Source organism: Bacillus rossius, chromosome 1, assembly GCF_032445375.1.
Source record: "Bacillus rossius redtenbacheri isolate Brsri chromosome 1, Brsri_v3, whole genome shotgun sequence".
Taxonomy (NCBI): Eukaryota; Metazoa; Arthropoda; class Insecta; order Phasmatodea; family Bacillidae; genus Bacillus; species Bacillus rossius.
In genome coordinates, this window is record NC_086330.1 from 107,799,231 (window position 1) to 107,805,230 (window position 6,000).

Below are 6,000 nucleotides of genomic sequence, written 5' to 3' on the forward strand. Positions count from 1 at the left end.
TCTGTTCAACTATGACATATTTACTTCAACTCTGTAGCTTTCATAGTTTACAAGTTTTAAGTTCTGTCGAATCCTTAGCCGAAGTGGCACCCAACCTAGTGACACCGGTCCGGCTGCCTCCTCATCAAAGCTATTAAGTTTTTGCGGAATGGGTCTCGGGGTTTTGAATTCGGCCAACTGGCGGGAGGCAGGGGCGTGTCCGTTGAGGTGATCCTTGGGCTGCTTATGCCACCCAAGATGCCTTACACTACAAATCTAACTCGTCTGGCCGAAGGCCACCCCAAAGCCCGACCTGCAACCGCCAGAATCCGACCCTGCTAATGGAACGCACCCCTAGCCATGGCCCACCCGAGTCAGGCGAGCCTTTGATGCAAAGGTAGAGTCAAGGACCGTGCCTAATTAGTTAAACATCACAACCCCTGTTCACGAATAATCAGACATAATTTAATAATAACCACACTAGTAATTAAAACCCCCGCCTAAGGAAAGTGCGATGCAAGAGTAGCTGATTCACTCACGTGTGATCTTATATTAACGAGTGTGTGAGTGCCCCCTTTGCGGCCTTCAGCCTTAATTAATTATAGTGTTGTGTTAACATAAATATTACCTCCCCGTTTTTTGTGTGTAACTAGTCACTGGAGCAGTCAATAAGTGACGAACAGTCTCTGGTGTGACTCCTATTATTTAAACTTAATTTATGTAAATTTGTTAACCATAATTCTTAAAGAGTATCTGCCAATTAGATTAATCATTAATAATTAATGTACGAATTTAGAATCACTCTCAGTTTCTTGTTATTAAAATAATTTCCGAATAACGGAACTTTAGAAACTTTGGCGCGAGAGAACGCTGAGACCTTCCCTCACGCCAAGGGCAAATGCCAGTACCGAGCGACTCGCGGACCGGGGCAGACGTGCGTTCCACGGGGAATCATCACCCTTTGTCACCACTGAACATTATTACTGGTAACTATTCTAAGCCTGTAAGGGGACTACAGATGTGACTCTGTAAGGTTCCTTGCTTACTCTGTGGAAAGAATATTATAACTGTAAAAACTTGGGCTGTCAACATAAAAAAAAATTATGTAAACAAATACTGGAAATATAAAAAATTTGTGTGACGGGCGAATGGCGATTCTAGTAAAATATTAACAAACATATTGACGCCACTCCCGCTGCCTGTTTAAGTTTTTAATTAAATATTAGCGTTGGAAAAGGTCTCAGGGGTTTTAACGGGGGTTCGGCCTCGTGGCTGCAGGCAGGAGCGCGTCGTGGTTCGGAACCTACCTGGGCTGTTCAGGCCACCCAGGACGCCTTGTAAATAACTGGTAAACGAATTAACAGGACACTGCACTTTATTCAGTATCGACACACTTATTGGTCCCGGTACTGGCTGCGTCCGTTGTCTGACCGAAGCGACACGCGTATCTCTGAACGTAAACGGTGCGCGCGACCAGGATAGGTTGCAAAGTAATATCTACGAACTGATACAGTGGTTACTTATCCATATGGAGGATGTGGCGGATAGTCGCGAAGCTTCTGTATTGCAACAACTTAGGCAGACACGGTAACATGGAGAGTAGCACATCTGTTCAAGATTGTTTGCAATCTAACGTGCGGCGAAATATTAATGTCTCGAAAATACGTAGATACGGTAAGCTGGAGACGTACATGTTACAGTCTCTTTTAGAAATGAAAGTTATTCAGTTAGATTACATGTTATGAGTTACACGTTTAAGATGGTGAAAATTAAAAGGCGAAAGTTAGTCAGTTAGCATTCAACACTCGTTACAAAGAGTCTTCGATGATGACAATTAATTGGCTATGAAGCCGAAACTGCATACCACTATTACGCTGTCCTTAAGCTGGACATGGAATTACGTATAAAAAGTAAAGTTCCCTGTTGGGATGAATTTAATAAGTTACGAGTCGCACGAAATATCGTGCGACCGGGAGGGGTCGGCGCCGAGCTGATTAAAGGACTTATAAAAACTTACACTATTGCTGATATGTAGATGAAGCGCGAAAGTTGATGCCCGACGTTCGCGAAGCGACCGACCCCTGCGAGCTCCCTACAGTAACTGAGCACGAGACCGCCCAGCGCCCTGTGCCTAACCACGTGGAACACGGGAAAACCGACCCAGCCAGTTCTGGACTTAAAGACAAGTTACACAATATATGCTTATAAGACAATTAGACATAATTTCCCTTAAATGAATCCTCTTTTAAACTGTTATTAATTTAGTTGTTTTAATTTGACAAAATAATTATATAATTAATTAGGCACATTGCCACACCCGGCCTGGCGCTGCCGTCGCTTTGGTGTTCGTCGCGGCGCACTTTTACACACTCGGCGGGAATCACGCTCGGGCGTGTTAGATGCACTTAAGAGGTGTTGTTGTGGCATAACGGCCTGTGCGAACCAGAGGGAGCACCGACGGTCGGCGTCAAATGCCCCCCCTCCAACGATGCCGTTATGCTCAACAACACTACTCCTCACTCGCATGTAAGTGGTGCATACGACATGGGCCAACTCCCGCCACCAATGACTTTTTTATAATCATCGCGTGCACGGGCACCGGAACAACGACACAGAGGACAGAGGACTTGTAATTAATTTAATTGCGAGCCGCGGTCCACACAGATGGACCCGGTTATCGCCACTTTTGCAATTTTCGGGATTGGCTGCCATCAATCGACCTCCCCCTCAACCACGACTGGCGTGAGGGTTTAAGATTAGTGACGGCACGTCAAAGTGCCCAGTGTCAGTTTGGTGTGATTTCGTAGGGTAATTCAATGCACATCGTGTAACTGTAAACTGCAAGTGTACTGTTTGAACAAATTAAACATCCACTCCGCACACTCCGTGCGCGACGTGTTTACGACAGTGCAAAACTGAATCCGTGTATGTTATTGTGTGAAATTCCTAACCCAGACAGGAATCAGCTGTGCAGGGCCCATATCGTGTTGACGTCGACCAAAGTGTCTCCCCCGCTCCTTCTGGACGTTATGCATCGTCGGCACCCTCTCTTACATTACTGGTCAATTACAGTGCAGTGTGGTGTAGTGTTTCGACCAGGGATGCACCCGCGTACGCCCTACATCTCATTAAGGACCGCTCACGGACAGCCACGTATTTGTGTTATGTTATGTATTTTTTTAAAAATTCATAATCGTATTTGTATTTGTATTTTTATAATTAATAGTATAATGTTATTTCAGTGCTTGTGTTTAGTTTGTAGAAAAAACCGCCTGGCCTGCCGCAAGCTCATGTTCTCCCGCGCTGGCCTTCTCCCCCCACCCCTCCGCCACCAGTGCGTAGCAGCGCACAAGGGCGAGCGGAGAGCTCAGTCGCCAACCAGCTGCTGCGCGGAGCAGATGTGCGCCGCTCCGCCTCGCGAGAAGTCACTCGTCACGAACACGTCACGTACGGTCGAGCATCGCGATCAGCTTATCATATCACGGGGCCGTTATCAGCTGCCCTACAGAACCGCGTCCCATTTATTATTGTAATTAGGGAGTTCTGGTCGCGGCATGGAAGAAATGTCCGTCTCACGACGTGGTCGGCCAGGCTGCGATAGGATTTCCATTAATAAATCACGTCTACGGAACCGGGCAAGACGTCTTTTTCCTACTGCCTGCATCAACATCTCCAACTTCGCCTGAATTCCTTTCCCTGTCCCACATATTCCGGTCCCAGCCACGTTAGGCCTGAATTCGCCATTCTCCTGATGGAGCTACACGGGCAAAAAGACTTCCACAGGGCGAGCATCGTCGGGGACTGAGGGACATAGGGCCGAAGGGACGACATATGGCACCCAACTAGTGTGGCCAGAATACAAATGGTGTGCGGGAAACACTTGAACGGCGTCGTGGGGGCCGACTCGTGTCTCTCAGTCTTGGGCACAGACAGGAAGCAGGTGCAGTCGCGCGACGTGGGAGCGGCGCCAACCGAAGACGGCGGCGCGACAAGGACCGTCTGCGCGAGATAACGCGACGTGGGAGCGGCGCGAACCGGAGACGGCGGCGCGACAAAGACCGTCTGCACGAGATAACGCGACATGGGAGAGGCGCGAACCAGAGATGGCAGCGCGACAAGGACCGTCAGCGCGAGATAACGTGACGTGGGAGCAGCGCAAAGCAGCGACGGCGGCGCGACAAGGACCGTCTGTGCAAGATAACACGACATGGGAGCGGCGCGAACTGGAGACGGCAGCGCGGCAAGGATTGTCGGTGCGAGATAATGCTGCGTGGAAGCCGCGGATTGTATTACCGATCAGCTAACATTACTTCCTGATAAACATGAACGACTTCCAGGAAGTGTATGTGTCCTGGGCTAATGCGGACTTTCCAGAGCCGGGCGAGAGTTGCGTTCACTTCTCAAATTATGAATGTGGATTTTTAATCGAATACCGGGTGTATGGCATGACGATGTGCAGTGTGCATTCATGCCCCGGCAGGACACCTGATGGGTGGTTATGCGTGAAGTGCGGAAATCTATAGCACCAGGAGTGTTCAAATCCGATCCTCGAGAAGAGGCGTGGATTTTTGGATTTACATGTGACCAGTGCCGAGCGAAGCTGTGCATAGGCGATGCCACAATCGTCATGACGCCGCCCCCGGAAGTTCACACATCCACAACTCCTGGGGGCGAATTGACCACGAAAGCCGAGTGGTCACAGTGTGCGGACGCCGACACGTTGCTCACAATGTCTCTGCTTGAGACGACGATACTCCAGATGCCACTGCAACCAAAGCTGCCGCCCCAGACGCCACTCGCGATGTTGCCGCCTCCAGCTGACCAGTGGGTTGCTGGTGCGACATCGGTTTATATCGACATTGAGACAATGCACTGCAAGGCTGCTGATACAACGCAACATACCATGACCATCACACCGCCCCCGACACCGCCGCACCCAAATGCCGTGGAGGCTCCCGGGGGGTTGACAAGGTGCAAACCGGCCGTGCTACCACATCCGCCAGAGGACAAAACGACAACTGAGGCGACAACGACAAAAGATCACCCGGAGTAACCACTCCGATGGTGCCGCGCACGGTTGCTGAGAAAGCTGCTGGCACGGGGTGGCGTCGCAAAACGACAAGTTTGCGGCACTCTCTGGGGAATCAGTCACCTCCCGAGCCATTCACAGTCGATCTGACGCCACCTACTATTCGTCAACAAGGTCGTGCAACTACCGTCCGCCACACACGTCACCGAGGGCATGCCAATACCGGCCGCCACGCACATCACTGAGGGCATGCCACAACCACCCGCCACGCATGTCACCGAGGTCATGCCACAACCACCTTCTATGCATGTCACCGAGGGCGTGCCACAACTGCCCACCATGCATGTTACCAAGGGCGTGCCACTACCGCCCGCCACACACATCACCGAGGGTTTGCCACAACTACCCGCCAAGCATGTTATTGAGGGCGTGCCACTATCACCCTCCACCACATCACCGAGGGCGTCCCATTACTGCCCTTTACGCACGTCACCGAGGGTGTGCCACAACCACCTGCCTCGCACATCACCGAGGACGTGCCACAACTCCATGCCATGCATGTTACTAAGGGCGTGCCACTACCGCCCGCCATGCACATCACCGAGGGCATTCCACTACCGCCCGCCACGCACGTCACCGAGGGCGTGTTGCTGCCATGCACGGCACTGTGGGTGCGCCACCTACGCACGTCACATGCGCTGCTGAAAGCGCCACACCACCACGCACCAAGGGGGGTGCGCCACCGCCGCCCACCACACGCACTGCTGAAAGCCCCATGCCACCTCCACCCACCACGCATGCCACCTTGGGCTACCGCCTGCCGCTGAAGGCGCCGCGACGCTGCCACCGCCATCCACCTCGGCCGCCCCCATTGCGACAGGTACGGTCCACACGGACACCACGACGTTGCCGGACACACCAGGTTAATGCTCCAGTGCAATGGCCCGGCTCATCACATCCATGCAGGTAAAAGAGAGGCGCTGACTGACATA